General features: G+C 43.7%; 1 protein-coding gene across 1 annotated transcript in view; it reads right to left on the bottom strand.

Annotated features, from left to right (window-relative positions):
- The window catches only part of LOC126176281 (uncharacterized), a gene marked incomplete at its 3' end in the record, with an annotated part of 72054 nt that overhangs the window by 49384 nt on the left and 1089 nt on the right, over positions 1-21581 (bottom strand). The gene's annotated exons all lie outside the window — the stretch shown is intronic.

Below are 21581 nucleotides of genomic sequence, written 5' to 3'. Positions count from 1 at the left end.
AACAAGAAGGAAAGAGTGTGATCAAAAGTCATGCTAACGACGATAATAATAATATTATAATAATTTATTTCAATACACACAGTCATGACCACATTCAAGTTGTTTATTTTTGCTTTCGGAAGACCAATTTCAATATTCTAACACATCTTCAGGTCTCACATTCTATAAAGAGGAATAAAACATAACGTTACAGTTACAATTGAAACGGACACTAAAATAAAATAGTGTAATAAAAAGGGGCCGTAGGAACCGTTGAAGTGGAGCAGGTCCATCTGTGCAGGTATGGAGCACACTGCAACATACGGCTCGGCATTCGGTAGTTAGATGGCGGAAGCCACGCCCATTGTCTCTGGATAACGTCATTGGTAGCCAATGGCCGTGTGATTTAGTTACATTGTGCAAAGGACATCTATTAGAAGTACAGTTACTATGAGTGTGGTCCTTTAGAAAACAATGGAGAATATTTTGATGTCATAAAGAGGGACATACCTTATAAAAAGCGGTGGAATAGAAAAACAGTAACTACCCGATGACAGGGCTCATTTAAACTCGGGCTGCCCTCTGCAGGGCCTTGTGGTAAACGCAAAATTAGTGAAGATGATCGGTAGGGCGGCAGCTTGGTAACCAGAGACGATAAAAGTTCCGCCATTAGTCAAAGAAGTTATGAACTCCCATTGGCAAGAGAATGCCAGCTACTAAACATGGAAACGATGTGGAAACGGGAAGTACCGTCATCTGCCAACATATGTACATAACCGTCTGCAGTTATTGTAATACACTTATGTAATGCATATTTTACGTAAATTAGCTACTTGTTCCATCGTTACGTTTGCTCAGATATAATTATTCTTCGTTTAAGTGACAGTCACTGCGTACACGGAAAATACAGACCTAAAGCATGCATTACAAGACACAGCCACTTTGTACCACTGTAAGATATATTCATATGTAAAGTATGCACTTTATACCACATTTCTGTCAACTCCCACTCCTGGATGATGCCCTCTCCCCCTCCTTTTATGCCTCCTATCAGCTCTGATCGTCACACCCCCTCCTGATCTATCCTTTTCCCAGGCTCACTTTCCCTCCACTTTCCATCCTGTTTCTTCCCTGCCTACCATCCCTTTGCCCCCCTTCTCACCACCTCATCATGTCACTTTGGCCTCCTCTGCCTTCCCCACCCCCTCTCGCGTCTGCCCTGCACCCCTCCCCCCTTATGAGTCCTCTTTCTCCATCAGTATCCTCTCTTTTTGGTCTTTCCTCTCCTTCCGTCCTTTTTTCCCACTCATCTGTCTGGGTCCTTCTCCACCCCCCCTCCCCCCACCCCCACCTGCCTTAGGCTCATGTGTCTCTTCTTCGTGACCACTCTTCAGTGCAGTGTGAAGGGCATGTTACGTGTTGTGCATCTTTTTTCAGTGTTGCGGACAGACACCATATTGTCGCTGGGTGTGATTTTTACCTCTTACAAACAGAAACCAGACTGTCGCCGTGTTTTTTAATTGTGTGTGCTTGCTGTGTCTTAAATAGCATCGCCAACCCCTTGTTTTTATATTTTTAACTTCCACAGCTTTCCGCCATTTTGAGGGGCAGCAGCCTTTTCAGTAGTTGCAGGGGCAACAGTCTGGATGATTCACTGATCTGGCCTTGTAACACTAACCAAAACGGCCTTGCTGTGCTGGTACTGCGAACGGTTGAAAGCAAGGGGAAACTACAGCCGTAATTTTACCCGAGGGCATGCAGCTTTACTGTATGAGAGAGCTGCATCAAACCAGTCTCAGGACTGAAGACGACAACAACAACATAGCTCAAAAAGTCACCTTCTTATCGCCTGTTTTATTGTGTATCTTCTTATGTTTTTAACTCGTCTGTAGGCTGAAAAGCAGCATATTAAGCTGGTGCAAGCCTGCCGTCCTCTGGGAGGGGAATCGAAACTCATATATACATACCGGATCTAAATAAATTTTAGTCACTCAGAGCGATAAAATTAATTACAGTGGTAAAATGGTACGGTGAAAGCTATCCTGTGAAACCATTTGATAAATATTTGCAAGCGCGCAGTTTGTTACAGCTTCACGTTAGCTCAGAGGTAATATTTATCATTTTAACGGCAGTGTCACTATTGACAAATACAATAAAACAATCTTACAGTATACATAACAAAAGACACCTGTAACTATATATACATTTAAAATACACGCATACATCAATAATGTGAAAGACTTCAGATCATCAATACAATTTATAACAGCGAAGAAGTGGTATAGTGAAAGCAGTGCTGCATAACTGTGAGGTATATATCTAGGTTGCTACTTCTGATATCAAAGAATGTATGATGGAATACTGTATATTACATAAATTGTATGCCAATTACTACAATTGAAGATGCTGTAATAGGGGAATTACAAAATACAGTAATATTTGGTAAATATTTGATGTTCATAACATACGTGTTGTCACGAGAGTAAAACATTTAAAATAGTAAGATAAGTAGCACAAGAGTTAAACAGGTGCCCCCTATGTAAACTAAATTTTTAATTCCATTGCCTATCGGTATGTAAGGATGTAGAGGCTTATCTCACTAGGGGTAAGATAAATACAGCCTACGGGAAATTAAAGAGACCTTTGGAGAAAAGAGAACCACTTGTATGAATATCAAGAGCTCAGATGGAAACCCAGTTCTAAGCAAAGAGGGGAAAGCAGAAAGGTGGAAGGAATATATAGAGGGTCTATACAAGGGCGATGTACTTGAGGGCAATATTATGGAAATGGAAGAGGATGTAGATGAAGATGAAATGGAGATAAAATACTGCGTGAAGAGTTTGACAGAGCACTGAAAGACCTGAGTCGAAACAAGACCCCGGGAGTAGACAACATTCCATTAGAACTACTGACGGCCTTGGGAGAGCCAGTCCTGACAAAACTCTACCATATGGTGAGCAAGATGTATGAGACAGGCGAAATAACCTCAGACTTCAAGAAGAATATAATAATTCCAATCCCAAAGAAAGCAGGTGTCGACAGATATGAAAATTACCGAACTGTCAGTTTAATAAGTCACAGCTGCAAAATACTAACCCGCATTCTTTACAGACGAATGGAAAAACTGATAGAAGCCGACCTCGGGGAAGATCAGTTTGGATTCCGTAGAAATGTTGGAACACGTGAGGCAACACTGACCTTGCGACTTATCTTAGAAGAAAGATTAAGGAAAGGCAAACCTACGTTTCTAGCATTTGTAGACTTAGAGAAAGCTTTTGACAATGGTGACTGGAATACTCTTTCAAATTCTAAAGGTGGCAGGGGTAAAATACAGGGAGCAAAAGGCTATTTACAATTTGTACAGAAACCAGATGGCAGTTATAAGAGTCGAGGTGCATGAAAGGGAAGCAGTTGTTGCGAAGGGAGTGAGACAGGGTTGTAGCCTCTCCCCGATGTTTGTAAGTAGGCTGTTATATTTTTATATTGGTAATACCACGTAGCGCTCGGTATGAAAATCACTGGCTGTGCTGTGTGCAGTCTGTGGCTAGTTTGCATTGTTGTCTGCCATTGTAGTGTTGGGCAGCGGCAGCTGGATGTGAACAGCGCGTAGCGTTGCGCAGTTGGAGGTGAGCCGCCAGCAGTGGTGGATGTGGGAAATGAGATGGCGGATTTTTGAGTACAGAATGGATATTATGAACTGCTATGTATATTACGCTTTTTCAACACTATTAAGGTAAATAAATTGTTTGTTCTCTACAAAAATCTTTCATTTGCTAACTATGCCTATCAGTAGTTAGTGCCTTCCGTAGTTTGAATCTTTTATTTAGCTGGCAGTAGTGGCGCTCGCTGTATTGCAGTAGTTCCAGTAACGAAGATTTTTGTGAGGTAAGCTATTTGTGAAAGGTACAGGTTAATGTTAGTCAGGGCCATTCTTTTGCAGGGATCTTTGATAGTCAGATTGCGTTGCGCTAAATAATATTGTGTGTCAGGTTAAGCACAGTCGTGTATAAATTTTTCTAAGGGGACGTTACATGTTACTTAGTCTGTATATTGAGCAAGCAGTAATGGAAACAAAAGAAAAATTTGGAGTAGGTATTAAAATCCAGGGAGAAGAAATAAAAACTTTGAGGTTCGCCGATGACATTGTAATTCTGTCAGCGACAGCGAAGGACTTGGAAGAGCAGTTGAACGGAAGGGACAGTGTCTTGAAAAGAGGATATAAGATGAACATCAATAAAAGTAAAACGAGGATAATGGAATGTAGTCGAATTAAGTCGGGTGATGCTGAGGGAATTAGATTAGGAAATGAGACACTTAAAGTAGTAAACGTGGATGGTAAAAATCGTAGAGGGGGACCAAGAGATGAATACACTAAACAGATTCAGAAGGATGTGGGTTGCAGTAGGTACTGGGAGATGAAGAAGCTTGCACAGGATAGATTAGCATGGAGAGCTGCATCAAACCAGTCTCAGGACTGAAGACCACAACAACAAAATCGGTATTTATAACATCTTTAGTCAAAGGTGGAATATCATCTCCTTGGTTACCAAGGTGCCGCTCGTGGTCTCGCGGTAGCGTTCTCGCTTCCCGAGCACGGGGTCCCGGGTTCAATTCCCGGCGGGGTCAGGGATTTTCACCTGCCTCGAGATGACTGGGTGTTTGTGTTGTCCTCATGATTTCATCATCATCCAGGAAAGTGGCGAAATTGGACTGAGCAAAGGTTGGGTAATTGTACGGGCGCTGATAACCACGCAGTTGAGCGCCCCACAAACCAAACGTCATCATCATCACCAAGGTGCCGCCCTACCGATTTTTATCACAAGGCCCTGCAGAGGGCAGCCCGGGTTTAAGTGAGCCTTGTCAATGGGTAGTTACTGTTTTTCTATTCCACCGCTTTCTATAAAGTATGTTCCACTTTGTGACATAAAAATATTCTTTGTTGATTTCTCAACGACCAAACTCCTAATAATTGTACTTTTAATACATGTCCTCCGCAAAATGTGATTGAACCACACGGCCATTGGCTACCAATGACGTTATGCCAGAGACAATGGGCATAGCTTCCGCTATTTAACTACCTGCTGCCGAGTCTTATTTCTCCCCCCCCCCCCTAATGTGTCCGGGTTCTCACCTCCCCCTCCCCCCCATACCCATATGCCTTCATACTCTACAGTGCAGTGTTTTCCGTGAGGGTTCAGTGTTGGGCGTCCCTCTTTTTAAAGTGCTGCGAACAGAAACCAGACTGTAACCATGTTTTTAGTTGTGCCTGTCTGTTTCCTAAGTGGTTTTAATCAGCATCGTCGACCCCTTTGTTTTTATGTTCTCTCCACAGATTTTCGGCATGTGCCAGTTTTGCAGAGTCACCGATTTATCACCTCTTTATTGTTGTCACCTCATTGTTTTTAATTTTATCTGTAGGCTGCAGAGTGGCGTATTACGCTGCTACCAGCCGCCCCCCCCCTCAACTGGTGAAGAGGGGGGGGATCGAAATACAATAAAGGAAAGAAAAGCCGTATGTTGCAGTGTGCTCCATACCTGCACAGATGGACCTGCTCCACTTCAACGGTTCCTACGGCCATCAAGGGTATACCTGTTGCCCCTTTTTACTACACTATATTATTTTAGTGTCCGTTTCGATTGTAACTGTAGCGTTATGTTTTATTCTTCTTCATAAAATGAGGGACCTGAAGATGTCTTAGAATACTGAAACCGGTGGTCCGAAAATAAAAATATATAGCTAAAATCCGATCACAACTGTTGGTATTGAAATAAGTTAAAATATTATAAATATAGTTTTTCCTACAAAAATGTTCCAAATAATATCATGATATGTTAACCAGGGATCCAGAAACGACGGAGAGGCTCCGAACCCAGGGTTATTGTGCGGTGCGGCCCCCGGTGGACGCCCCCCCCCCCGCCCCCCCCCCCAGGAAACGTCTCGCACCAGATGACTAACCCCTATGTTTGCGCGGTAGGGTAATGGTGGTGTACGCGTACGTGGAGAACTTGTTTGCGCAGCAATCGCCGACATAGTGTAGCTGAAGCGGAATAAGGGGAACCAGCCCGCATTTGCCGAGGCAGATGGAAAACCGCCTAAAAACCATCCAAAGACTGGCCAGCTGACAGGACCTCGACGCAAATCCTCTGGGCAGATTCGTGACGGAGACCAGCGCTCCTTCCCGCCCGGAAAGCTGTGCGTTAGACCGCACGGCCAACCGGACGGGCTAATAATAATATTACTAATATAAGGAAAAGAATAGGCCTCCGGTATGTTCTGCCAGTCGTAAAAGGCGACGAAAAGAACAAACCACTAATAGGGCTAACCCCCCTTTTAGTGTGATTAGTTGGTTCAGGACAGAACTAAAGAAGCCTCGGACAAGCGCCGTCATGGTCGGGGACGACGCTTGAACTCTATGCCCGCCCACATTGGTAACGACACTGCTAGCCAACTGGAAAATGATTGAAATCCAAATAGAGGTGTTTTGCAGGATATGCTTCCTGCAACCACCCTAGAAGGAAAACAAAGACAGAGGATGAGATGGTCAGATGAAGTTAATCGACACCTCATGTTCTGTTATTACCAAGCAACAAACCTAGGAACCAACACAACTGGATACAGATCACAAGTATACACAACATTTATTACCAGATACCCGGAATTAAAATTTTTAACAGAACAACGACTAGCTGATAGCTGATCAGATCCGTGTAATAATCAAAAATAACAGGATACCCCAGTCAGAATTAGAAAACATCAAACAACAAGTACAACAAATACTGGAACAAAATAATGTGCAATCAGAAGAAGAAGAAAATACAGTAATGGACTCAAACATCCCAGAGCAAACAAACAAAGGACAACACGCATCAATTAAACAATCAGAGGAAAACAAAATCTTAAGACAGCCACCAGAACAAGCACAAATAGAACACGAAGTGACACACATGTTAGATATAGAAGAAAAATTTCAGCTGACATACATAGAATACAAAGACACAAATACAGACATTAGACCATTCTTGCATAGACCACCAAATAACCCACAAGTCGAAACAACAATAAAAACTATCAACACAATCATACACAACAAAATAAATGAAAACAACTATGGAAGACTTAAAAACTACTGGTTTATATAGGAGCACTCACTACACTAAATATACACACTAGGCAGAGATCAGAACCAACCAACACACAGAAGAAAGCCACAAAACCAGTATGGCAACACAGGCTACAGATCAGAATAGAAAAACTGAGAAAAGACATCGGACAGCTAACACAATTTGTAAGAAATGAAATGTCAGAAAAAAAAACGAAATGGTTAGGTAAAATCTCTCAACAAGAAGCGATAGAGCAATTATATGAGAAGAAGCAGAAATTACAAGCATTGGACATAACGACTTAGAAGATACAAAAAAAGCGAAAATAGAAGGAAACAAAACCAAACATTCAACACAAACCAAAAGAAATTTTACCAGACAATAGATAACACACACATTAAAATAGACAATCCACCAAGCATAACAGACATGGAACACTTCTGGAGCAACATATGGTGAAACCAAGTACAACATAACAGGCATGCACGGTGGATACAATCAGAAACACACATATAAGATGATACCACAAATGCCTGAAGTGATAATTTTGCAACATGAAGTCACCCAAGCAATTAATTCTACTCACAATTGGAAAGCCCCTGAAAAAGATAAAATAGCAAATTTCTGGCTAAAGAAGTTCACCTCAACACATCCATATCTAACTAAATTATTTAACAGTTATATTGCAGACCCATACACATTCCCTGATACACTTACACATGGAATAACTTATCTGAAACCTGAAGATCAAGCAGACACAGCAAACCCAGCTAAATATCGCCCCATAACATCCCTACCAACAATATACAAAATATTAACTTCAGTCATTACACAAAAATTAACGACACATACAACACAGAACAAAATTATAAATGAAGAACAAAAAGACTGTTGCAAAGGAGCATGAGGATGTAAAGAGCAACTGATAATAGATGCAGAGGTGACATATCAAGCTAAAACTAAGCAAAGGTCGCTGCACTACGCATACATTGATTACCAAAAAGCTTTTGATAGTGTACCCCACTCATGGTTGCTACAGATATTGGAAATATACAAAGTAGATCCTAAATTGATACAGTTCCTAAACATAGTAATGAAAAATTGGAAAACCACACTTAATATACAAACAAATTCAAATAATATCACATCACAGCCAATACAGATTAAGCGTGGAATATACCAAGGAGACACATTAAGTCCTTTCTGGTTTGTCTTGCTCTGAACCAACTATCCAACATGCAAAATAATACAAATTATGGATATAATATTACTGGAACATACCCACACAAAATCACAGATTTGCTATACATGGATGATCTAAAACTACTGGCAGCAACAAATCAACAACTCAGCCAATTACTGAAGATAACAGAAGTATTCAACAATGATATAAATATGGCTTTTGGAACAGACAAATGTAAGAAAAATAGCATTGTCAAGGGAAAAGACACTAAACAAGAAGATTACATATTGGATAACCACAGCGACTGCATAGAAGCGATGGAAAAAACAGATGCCTATAAATATCTAGGATACAGACAAAAAATAGGAATAGATAATACAAATATTAAAGGAGAACTAAAAGAAAAATATAGACAAAGGCTAACAAAAATACTGAAAACAGAATTGACAGCAAGAAACAAGACAAAAGCTATAAATACTTATGCTATACCAATATTGACCTACTCATTTGGGGTAGTGAAATGGAGCAACACAGACCTAGAAGCACTCAATACACTTACACGATCACAATGCCACAAATATAGAATACATCACATACATTCAGCAACAGAAAGATTCACATTAAGCAGAAAGGAAGGAGGAAGGGGATTTATCGATATAAAAAACCTACATTATGGACAGGTAGACAATTTAAGAAAATTCTTTCTAGAACGAGCAGAAACTAACAAAATACACATCTCATCATAGAGGAGATACGGAGTCTGACACACAACAAAAAGGCTACTAAATTTCTGAGCTTTCGGCCAAAAGGGCTTCTTCTAAAATACACTCCTGGAAATTGAAATAAGAACACCGTGAATTCATTGTCCCAGGAAGGGGAAATTTTATTGACACATTCCTGGGGTCAGATACATCACATGATCACACTGACAGAACCACAGGCACATAGACACAGGCAACAGAGCATGCACAATGTGTATATCCACCTTTCGCAGCAATGCAGGCTGCTATTCTCCCATGGAGACGATCGTAGAGATGCTGGATGTAGTCCTGTGGAACGGCTTGCCATGCCATTTCCACCTGGCGCCTCAGTTGGACCAGCGTTCGTGCTGGACGTGCAGACCGCGTGAGACGACGCTTCATCCAGTCCCAAACATGCTCAATGGGGGACAGATCCGGAGATCTTGCTGGCCAGGGTAGTTGACTTACACCTTCTAGAGCACGTTGGGTGGCACGGGATACATGCGGACGTGCATTGTCCTGTTGGAACAGCAAGTTCCCTTGCCGGTCTAGGAATGGTTGAACGATGGGTTCGATGACGGTTTGGATGTACCGTGCACTATTCAGTGTCCCCTCGACGATCACCAGTGGTGTACGGCCAGTGTAGGAGATCGCTCCCCACACCATGATGCCGGGTGTTGGCCCTGTGTGCCTCGGTAGTATGCAGTCCTGATTGTGGCGCTCACCTGCACGGCGCCAAACACGCATACGACCATCATTGGCACCAAGGCAGAAGCGACTCTCATCGCTGAAGACGACACGTCTCCATTCTTCCCTCCATTCACGCCTGTCGCGACACCACTGGAGGCGGGCTGCACGATGTTGGGGCGTGAACGGAAGACGGCCTAACGGTGTGCGGGACCGTAGCCCAGCTTCATGGAGACGGTTGCGAATGGTCCTCGCCGATACCCCAGGAGCAACAGTGTCCCTAATTTGCTGGGAAGTGGCGGTGCGGTCCCCTACGGCACTGCGTAGGATCCTACGGTCTTGGCGTGCATCCGTGCGTCGCTGCGGTCCGGTCCCAGGTCGACGGACACGTGCACCTTCCGCCGACCACTGGCGACAACATCGATGTACTGTGGAGACCTCACGCCCCACGTGTTGAGCAATTCGGCAATACGTCCACCCGGCCTCCCGCATGCCCACTATACGCCCTCGCTCAAGGTCCGTCAACTGCACATACGGTTCACGTCCACGCTGTCGCGGCATGCTACCAGTGTTAAAGACTGCGATGGAGCTCCGTATGCCACGGCAAACTGGCTGACACTGACGGCGGCGGTGCACAAATGCTGCGCAGCTAGCGCCATTCGACGGCCAACACCGCGGTTCCTGGTGTGTCCACTGTGCCGTGCGTGTGATCATTGCTTGTACAGCCCTCTCGCAGTGTCCGGAGCAAGTATGGTGGGTCTGACACACCGGTGTCAATGTGTTCTTTTTTCCATTTCCAGGAGTGTAGAAAACACACACATATTTTATATAAAAGCACAACTCACGTACACATGACCAATGTCTCCGGTGATCAGTCTGTCGTAATATTGTCGTTAACAGACACACGATTCACATAAACTGTTAATGCCAAATACTTTCCAAATATTAGTTGGTACATAAGTTCGTAGCATTTGTTTTGCATGTTGGTATTCCAGTTCCTATGTGGTTTATTTATCTATTGTCATTTTTTATTTGTAGGTCATTGTTGCTATTTGGAGATAGTGAGCGGAGCTGTAGACGCTGGAAAATGGAATACCAAGTGGAGAAATAGGAACAACATTTCTCATACATTCTTCTGTTTGAGTTGAATGAGGTGTGACAGCAGCGGAGGCAGCTAAATCCAATCGCGTCGTGTTTGGAGATAATGCCACTGACAAGTGAGCATGGCACGAAAATCGTTACTCGACTTACGGAGGATCGTAACTCTCCACATTCACGAAGACCTTCGAGGTTTGATTAAGATCGTTTAAACGCATTAATCCACGATGATCCACGTCAGTGTGCTCGAGAACTCCAAATGTGATGAACTGTGATCATTCCACCATCGTGCGACATTTGCCTGCAATGGAAAAGGTTCAAAAATTGGATGTGTGGGTACCACAGGTCCTAAGCCAAAATCACCAGGTGGTCATATGTTCATCTGTCCTTGCTTGTCTTCAACTGGCTCGAGAACATCATCAACTATTCCTATTCTGTATCCCTACTGGTGACAAGAAATGATTTATTTTTGATAACAGACGGAAAGAAAGGAACAGTTAAGCCCAAACAAATCAGTAACTCTCCGTACAAAGGCCTAAGTGCGTCCATAAAAGATGTTATGCATTAGGTGGAACAGCGAAAGTGTGGTGTGCTACGCATTGCTGAGATTTATTGTCAACAGCTGAGATGTCTTGCAGACATAATCTAGGAACAACGACCAGAAAGGCTGAGTGTGAAAGACGGTTCCTTCCGGGCAGGCCACTGCCGTGGTAATACCCATCAGGCACTTCCTCTTTCATTTTGTTTCGCTCATTATCATACCTCTTGCGTGTGGTGATTACGACTTTTTAGTCGTTTGGTAGACAGAGAACTGCCGTCACCACAGGCTAGCTTGCATATGTAGTGATCCTACTCCACGATAACGCCCGCTCGCAGTCTGCTAGATTGGCAAAAAACGCTATACCCAAGTTGGATTGGGAAGTCATTCCGCACCTGCCATATTCACCTGATATTGTGCCCTCAGATTTTCAAGTTTTCCACTCTATCGAACAACTTTCGAGGAACCTTCTTTGTGGATGGAAATCAGCTCGAACAAACGTCGACGAGCTTTTTGCCACAAAGGCACGTAATTTCTACGGTCGCTGAATCGAAACATTACCTCAGCATTGGCAGACTATTGTAAATAGTGAAGAAGAATATATTCTGATGACTAAAGTCTCGTTTATGTTTATCTGTTGTGTTCATCAAACTTACGCACCAACCCAAAAGCTGAAGATATTTACACGATATATTCGTTAAGTGACATTGCGCAAATTCTTCTTCTTTTTTTTTCTTATGGCCACCTCTGTGTAACCGCCAGGATATGGATAAAACTATGGCTTCGTAATTCAAATCTTGTATTTGTTAGAGATCCCATGAATAGAAGTGTGTAGAGATATGGCTCTTGTTTCAGTCTGCAGTGACAGGGCCTGCAAAAGGAGCAAAGACCGTGTAAAATACGAAGGACAAAACCGTTGTCACTGCGCAGTATACGTAAGGTTACCTGATGTCTGCGTGACAAAGTAGGTAAAATGCGGTTGTAGATTACAGGGCTTGCACCAAAATATAGAAACACCGCGAGAAATGCATGCTTAAGCGTAAATGCACATGCCATCCAAGCCAGCAGGTGGCACTGTTGTAATTGACGACGGACGGCACCTGGCAATGACCTCAATATGTTGCAAGTATCAGTCACGGTCAGAACGATATTCTGGGTAGTTGTGAATGTCTTATATAGGAGATAGCGAATTTGAAGGTGGGAAAATTGTTAGTGCTCAGATTGTGGGTCCTTCCATAACCAAAGTAGCTGAGGGGTTTGGTGTTTCAAAAGACACCGATCGAAGATTTATACTGCAGGCATGGAAAGCGGAAAAACATCATCCGCTAAGTCACAACGCGGACGAAAGTAGGTGTTGAGTGGTCGTGACTGACGGTCACTCAAGAGCACTGGAACCTAAAATAAGAGGGAGTCAGCTGCAGAACTGAAAATTGCAATCGACAATCACGTCAGCACCAACACAACACGAACGGAGCTCCAAAAGCTCTATCTTTCATCAGTGATTCAAATTCCCGTAACAGGAAAACATGGTGCCGAAGACATAAAAGGTGCAATGGGAGAAAGTCATTTGGTCAGATAAGTCTTACTGCACACTGTTCCCTACTTCTGGCCAAGTTTACGTTCCAAGAGTGAAACAAGGCAGGGGTTCGGTGGTGATATGGGAAACAATATCGTGGTATTCCATGGACCCCATGGTTGCTCTGCACGGTGGTATTACTACCAAAGATTATGTGACCTTTTGGCTGATCAGGTCCATCACTTGGTACAATGTCGGTTCCCCAGTGGTGATGTGTTCCAAGCCAACGCCGTTCACGCAGACGCATCGTCCAGAATTCGTTATCTGAGCACGAGGATGAATCGTCACTTCTCCCCATGCCATCATAGCCACCGTATCTCAATACTGAGTCTTGCTGGTCTACTTTGGAGAGAAGGGTGCGTGATCGCTACCCACCTCCATCATAGTTACCTGAAATTGCCACTACTTTGCAGGAATAATGTGGGAGATTCTCTCGAAAACCATACACGACCTGTATTTATCTATGTAAGTACACTACTGGCCATAAAAATTGCTACACCACGAATATGACACGCTACAGACGCGAAATTTTACCGACAGGAAGAAGATGCTGTGATATGTAAATGATTAGCTTTTCAGGGCATTCACACAAAGGAAGGCACCGGTGGCGACACCTACAACGTGCTGACATGAGGAAAGTTTCCAACCGATTCCTCATACACAAACAGCAGTTCACCAGCGTTGTTGTGATGCCTCGTGTAAGGAGGAGAAACGCGTGCCATCACGTTTCCGACTTTGATAAAGGTTGGATTGTAGCCTATCGCGATTGCGGTTTTGTCGTATCGCGACATCGCTGCTCGCGTTGGTCGAGATCCAATGACTGTTAGCAGAATATGGAATCGGTGGGCTCAGGAGCGTAATACGGAACGCCGTGCTGTATCCCAACGGCCTCGTATCACTAGCAGTCGAGATGACAGGCATCTTATCCGCACGGCTGTAACGGATCGTGCAGCCACGCGCGATCCCTGAGTCAACAGATGGGGACGTTTGCAAGACAACAACCATCTGCACGAACAGTTCTTCGACGTTTGCAGCAGCATGGACTATCAGCTCGGAGACCATGGCTGTGGTTACCCTTGACGCTGCTTCACAGACAGGAGCGCCTGCGATGGTGTACTCAACGACGAACCTGGGTGCACGAATGACAAAACGTCATTTTTTCGGATGAATCCAGGTTTTGTTTACAGCATCGTGATGGTTGCATCCGTGTTTGGCGACATCGCGGTGAACGCACTTTAGAAGCGTGTATTCGTCATCACATCCAGCACATCCTCCAGATCTCTCACCAATTGAAAACGTCTGTTCACTGGTGCCCGAGCAACTGGCTTGTCACAATACGCCAGTCACTACTCTTGATTAACTGTGGTATCGTGTTGAAGCTGCATGGGCAGATGTACCTGTACACGCCATCCAAGCTCTGTTTGACTCAATGCCCAGGCGTATCAAGGCCGTTATTACGGCCAGAGGTGGTTGTTCTGGTTACTGATTTCTCAGGATCTATGCACCCAAATTGCATGAAAATGTAATCACATGTCAGTTCTAGTATAATATATTTGTCCAATGAATACCCGTTTATCATCTGCATTTCTTCTTGGTGTAGCAATTTTAATGGCCAGTAGTGCATATATTTCTGACAATACCGGCCATGACCTCCTTCTGTGCGGATGCACACACATTCCACGAACTCTTACGGGACTTGGTATGAATGTCTTCCACGAGTAATGAGTTTGTTGGGGTGGGACACTACGAATGTAATATGTGGACATAAAAGGTGAGAATGTGGGTCTCGCGGGAGGCGTGCGCGAGATAGTCCCTGCAGTCGCACTGTCCTCTGTGCCCTCGGCGGCTCAGATGTACTAGCCAACACGGTAGCTCAGCTTGTTCGGTCAGCGGGTTAGCTGCCCTCTGTAATAAAAAAACTGAGGTAGTTGATCAACAACGAACTTAAACGGGTGTCTTACGCCGTCCTTCCCGAGCAGATGCAACGAACGAAAGTGAACAAAATGAGATAAAAAGATGGATAGAGCGTCTACCATGTAAGCAGGAGATCCCGGGTTCAAGTCCCGGTCGGGGCATACATTTTCATCTGTCCCCATTGATATATATCAACTCCCGTCATCAGCTGAAGGTATTAATATAATTCAGATTTTTTATTTATCCATTCCGAGATGACTGGAAGCTGTTTCGAATACCAATGATTTTTCCCACACCGCATTAGCCACGGTCATGTGTTGTGTTTGTGGTGTTTCCATGTTTTGCCCACACCCTGTATCTGGCCCTCACATTTAGCACATTTGCTAGTTCTTTTTCCCAAAGGATCACTTCAAAACTTGACAACGGCAATATCACAATGCTTTCCTTTTTAAGGGTCGTAAAAAATCTCGTATAGGCTACACGACGTAGTTTAAAATAGGGCTGTTACTTCAGAATTTCGGAAAACAAAGAATGTCTGAAACTTGTTGTCCCAGCAAAACACTTGCACATTCCTGTTCAAACATCTTCAATGGTTCTGAGAGTATTTATAGTTAACAACCTGTATTACAGCCAGCTTTATTCTTTTTTTAACATTTGACAAATAACAATCACCTTACTTTATGCATCGTACTGCGTGACAGTTTTGTATTCTATGTTCTGATTATTTATAGCAATATACAGGGTCTACATAAAATCGGTGAACACTTTCAATTATTTATTGCACAAGAACTAAATATTGTACAGATGTCATACATATGTGATTTTGAAGAGAAACTCTGAAAGTTTTTTCACACCATGGGTGACCTGGCAGACTTTACTATGGTAATCGAATTCTTGCCATACCCCTCCCAGCATGGCATCGTCGACTGTGGCAGTCGCATCCCGTATTCTCTCCCGGAGCTCTGTTAAATCACGTGCTAGAGGCGCTACGTACACCAGATATTTAATGTGTCCCCACAGATAAAAGGTCACACGGAGTGAGATCTGGTGATCAGGGAGGCCATTTCATGAAACAGCTGTCCCCTTCTGTAGCATGGCCAATCCATCGATGCGCAGCTCCTTGTTCAGGTACTCACGAACTTCACGATGAAAACGGGGTGGAGCCCTATACTGCTGAAAGATGAACGGAGAGTCCGATTGCATTTGAGGCATCAGCCATTGCTGCAACATGTCCAAGTGGAAACATCCAGTGACAGTGTTCTCGGCGAAGAAGAATGGCCAGTATAGTTTTCGACGTGACAAGGCACAAAAAACAATTACCTTTGGGGAATCATGCTCAAATTCAACGCATTCGTGTGTATGCTTTGTCCCCAGATTCGACAATTGTGCATGTTCGTTTTTCCATTAGTGTGAAAAGTGGCTTCGTCGCTAAATTTAACCGATCAACAGTGCCATTCCCATCCTCATTCAGTTGTTGCCACTGCAAACAAAACTCAAAACGCTTGTCTTTGTCGTTGTCACTGAGCTTCAGCACTAGCTCCAATTTTAATGGTTTCATAGACAGCTTCTGTCGCAGGACTTTCCACGCTGCCATTGGAGCCATTTCCAGTTCACGGGATGCACGACGCACCGATTTCTTTGGACTCACGAACGTACATTCACTTCACTCACACCGGTACGTCCGCTTCTCTTTGCTGGGCAGAAGCAACCCGTCGTAACGAATTTGTTGTGCCACTGGTAAATGGCCTTCCTTGTTCGTGGCTTCTTGCCGTACGTGGTTCTAAACATCCGTTGAACAGCTGGAGCACATTTGTTTTTGTCGAACTCCAGCACACAGAAAGCTCGCTCCGCGACTGAACTCCCCATGTTTGCGACTAGCGCTGACTATCGGCAAATTACCTAACTACGCTGTGGCGGTATACATGAGGAAAAAAAGAAAACTTTCAAGATTTCTATTCAAAATCACATATGTATGATGTCTGTACAATGTTCGGTTCTTATGCAATAAATAATTGAAAATGTTCCCGGACTTCATCTACACACTTGAAAAAAAAATGGAGGCAATATTTCCTCACCAGAAACATCGACTGAAAACATAATTAATATAGGTGAAGAAGATACATCATCGGAATTCCATGTATAGCATATTTCATCGAGAGGAGGACTTCCCTTAAGTCTTCCACGCTGACAGGCCGTGGTCGATACGTGAAACTTCCCCACAACGTTTAATCTCCGGCTGCGGGAGACATCGTCAGAAGCGAAGTGGCGAACTCCTTCGCCCCTAAGGTGGTCTTCCGCAGCCGGAGATGAAACGTTGTGAGAAAGTTTTATTCATCGACCATAGCCTGTCAACCCGGAAGTTTTAAATGAAGTTAATACCGGCTGCGAAATCCTGCACTGTATGATCAAGAACAGGACGTTTTATCTGAAAGAACACGATGTCTAGGTCTGATCTCATCTCTGTAAGAATGTCAACAGAGATTAACAAAGACACGGAATGTCGACAGAATAAGACTTTTTCAAGTGATTACACCGTCCTCACAGTTCCAGCAATAATAGCAACAAACCTAATCTCTGTAAAACATAACTGTCTTTCTTGGCGACGAATAACTGTCACTAACGGAACAGCAATGTATAGCGTTGTTGAAGAGGATGACATCATTCAGCGTAATAACATTTTTTACGTCACCTGACAGAAATAAACGTATTTTTGTATCAGTGAGGAGAACTGTAGTACTCATGTCGTCAGTGTGCTGAGGGTTTGCTAGTGAGATAACATCGCAGCACCCATGCAAGAAAAAATCTGTATCAATGGTTTCCCGTATATAAGGCTGTTGGTACATTTCACCGTAATCTCCAACAAGCATACGTTCAAATAACACCATCTTGCAAGATGATAAATGCACAATTTCATAAATCAAAAAGTAACATAACTATGGGAAGAGTAAAGCGGCTGGAAGAACATACACCAGTGAAGAGTTTGTCGGTAATATTCGACCGACAGTTATTTGAATCTCAAAGAAATGTCACACGCCGTAGTATAACTTCCTCTGTGGAAATCAACTTTTTGTATATGGATGTAGTTGTCTATGCCACTAGAGCACAGCCATATAAAGCTCGTCATTTCCTGCACGCAATGGAAATACTATAAACGAACTTACTAAACCACTCTTAGAGGACTTTACGGTGAACACGCAAAATCACACCATGAGCTGAATGGAATCAAAACAATACGAACAATTTTTTTGGAAACGAATGCTCAGGGATTTATAGCTATTTTTCTGTAGTTTACGAGAAACACAAGATCATAAAGCTGTTATGTAAAATGATGGTATGATATAAAGATTTTCTGGAGTTGTTTCGTCTGACTAAAACAAGCTGGTCGCTAACCGCAAAAAACGTTTCATTCGTGGACTAGGCGAAAGCGCGCGACTTCTTACTTCCTCCGGGCTTAGGCAGGCAGTACTGCCGTGCTTGCCGAACGAACTCGCGCAAATGCAGCCATTGTTCTTCACCCGTGAGCTTCGCGCATACGTCTTCCATCCACTCGCGACTGGCTAATTCATTCACAGGCGATTAGCGAGGGTCGTTTCTACAGACAAAAATCTTTGACTTCAGTTACTGACTAAACTCGTAGCAAAAGAAAGTACGGAACTATGAATTTTAATATGCAAACTGGTTCCACTTACTGGAGTCAGCGTTTCTACACTCAATGAAAAATCACGTGTGTCGCGACTTAATAAGTATTTTGCGTAAATATTATTTATGAATCATGAAATCTCTTGCGTTTTCACGTGTGATTGAGTAAAGGTGTCCTTTCGTGTTTTCAGAGGAGTTGTTGATTCCTTTTCATACAGTTGCACACAATATTTCGACCGTGTCCCATCCGTCGTCTTCAGGTGCTGCGAGTTTTGCCGTTACATTGTGTGCTCACTGCTGGGTCTCCAACGTGCCTGGCCAAGAACGTTGCCGTCCCAACCGCATTTATAGCAGAGCTCGAGTCACGGCGCCCACTACGCATTCTTGAGCTCATTTGTTTTCCAGAGCCCGCACAAATATTTTGTGAAACGAACATTCTCCGCGCATCTTGCAACTCTGGCGAGATCTTGACAAATTGAGTGCCGGATTCCAATCCCGATGTAAACTGAAACCTCCATGTCAGTTTATTATGTTTTATGGAATTATTATTTCGATAAAGTCCTTATACATGCTGTTCCGAAATCTTGGCATACACTCTAAGACAAAAAGCACCGCGAAGGAATTATCCTAACGGGTCTGAAATCGATAGATGTCACGTGCATGTAGAGACAAACAAATCATTACAATTTCAGAAAAAGTGGATGATTTATTCAACAGAAAAAGCTTCATAGATTGAGAAACCCCATGAACAGCAACAAAACGGAGCGTAGAATATCGTCCACGTACCTCTGGTCTGTAAGTGTGCTGCGGATGACAACCAAAGGGGTCCTTCTAAGAAGTGAAATGGCACCTCAGACCATCACGTACATCTAAGATATTCTGCCCCTCACTATGGTATTCTGCTGCCCCTCACTATGGTATTCTGCTGCCCTTCATGGCAAGCCATCTTGTACTTACGTTTCAGCAAGATAATGCACGCCCGCACATGGCGGGAGTTTCTACTGCTTGCCTTCGTGCCTGCCAAACCCTACCTTGGCCAGCAAGCTCGCCAGACCTCCCCCAACTGAGAAGTTCAGAGATTTATGGGCACAGGTCTCGAACCAGTTCGGGTTTTTGGGATCTAACGCGCCAATTGGTCAGAATTTGGCATGATATCCCTCTAGAGGACATCCAACAACTTTATCACTGCCAAGGCGAATAACTTCTTACATAAGGTCCAGGGATGAAGCAACGCATTGATAACCTGCTCAATTTGTGAAAATCTTTCTCTTGAATAAATCATCCATTTTTTCTGAAACTGTAATCATTTGTTTGTCTGTACATGTACATCACATCTGATTTCCGTCCCATTCGTATAATTTCTTCTTAGTGGGCCTTTTTTTCTTACAGTGTGCGTATCATAATATCAGTCTCGTCGTATTTCATTTCATGACTACGCTCGATACAGTGGTCGCAGGCTTGGTTGTCTTAGTCGGATTTGTCGCTGATATTCTTCACCGTGACTGTTCTAATGGTCTGATCCATGCTAGACATGTCATAGCAGTTAACAATCGGGCCCCAGTGAAGACACCATGTATCCGTAACAACTCAGCTCGCATCACGTGAAAAATACGACAGAGTCGGTGGTTGAAATATTGTGTCTATGTGTTTAAAATGGAATTGACAACTCCTCTGAACACTCGAAAGCTTAGATCCCCGGCTGGGTTGGAGATTTTCTCCGCTCAGGCGTTGGGTGTTTGCGTCGTCATCATCCTCACTTCATCCACGTCCACGCGGTCGCCGCAGTGGCATCACTTCAAAAGACTCTGCCTGCAGGGAGGCTCTCGCCACATGACATTTCATTTCATTTGTAGTGGGCACGGGATCATCGAGACTGCAGCACGGATCGATTGAAACCTTTAGCCTGGTCAGATGAATCACTTTTCTTATCACCTCGATGGTCGCGTCAGGGTAGCAACTCGCCCTTTTTTTTCATATATCTTGCGAACCATGGATGAAGGGTATCAGACGGATGCCCTATTCCTTGACTTCCGGAAAGCGTTTGACTCGGTGCCCCACTGCAGACTCCTAACGAAGGTACGAGCATATGGGATTGGTTCCCAAATATGTTATTGGCTCGAAGACTTCTTATGTAATAGAACCCAGTACGTTGTCCTCGATGGTGAGTGTTCATCGGTGGTGAGGGTATCATCTGGAGTGCCCCAGGGAAGTGTGGTAGGCCCGCTGTTGTTTTCTATCTACATAAATGATCTTTTGGATAGGGTGGATAGCAATGTGCGGCTGTTTGCTGATGATGCCGTGGTGTACGGGAAGGTGTCGTCGTTGAGTGACTGTAGGAGGATACAAGATGACTTGGACAGGATTTATGATTGGTGTAAAGAATGGCAGCTAACTCTAAATATAGATAAATGTAAATTAATGCAGATGAATAGGAAAAAGAATCCCGTAATGTTTGAACACTCCGTTAGTAGTGTAGCGCTTGACATAGTCACGTCGACTGAATATCTGGGCGTAACATTGCAGAGCGATATGAAGTGGGACAAGCATGTAATGGCAGTTGTGGGGAAGGCGGGTAGTCGCTCCGGCTCATTTGTAGGATTTTAGGAAGATGTGGTTCATCTGCAAGGAGACCGCTTATAAAACACTAATACGACCTATTCTTGAGTACTGCTCGAGCGTTTGGGATCCCTATCAGGTCGGTTTGGGGGAGGACATAGAAGCAATTCAGAGGCGGGCTGCCATATTTGTTACTGGTAGGTTTGATCATCACGCGAGTGTTACGGAAATGCTTCAGGAACTCGGATGGGAGTCTACGGAGGAAAGAAGACGTTCTTTTCGTCAATCGCTACTGAGTAAATTTAGAGAACCAGCATTTGAGGCTGACTGCAGTACAATTTTACTGCCGCCAACCTATATTTCGCGGAAAGACCAAAAAGATAAGAGAGATTAGGGCTCGTACAGAGGCATATAGGCAGTCATTTTTCCCTCGTTCTGTCTGGGAGTGGAACCAGGAGAGAAGATGCTAGTTGTGGTACGAGGTAGCCTCCGGCACGCACCGTATGGTGGATTGCGGACTATGTATGTAGATGTAGATGTAGAATGACTGCTCGAAACTTGCACCGTGTT

The sequence above is a fragment of the Schistocerca cancellata genome, chromosome 3 (genome assembly GCF_023864275.1).
Source record: "Schistocerca cancellata isolate TAMUIC-IGC-003103 chromosome 3, iqSchCanc2.1, whole genome shotgun sequence".
Classification (NCBI taxonomy): domain Eukaryota; kingdom Metazoa; phylum Arthropoda; class Insecta; order Orthoptera; family Acrididae; genus Schistocerca; species Schistocerca cancellata.
The sequence above is the reverse complement of the archived record's forward strand: the minus strand, read 5'-3'. Positions and strand labels throughout refer to the sequence as shown.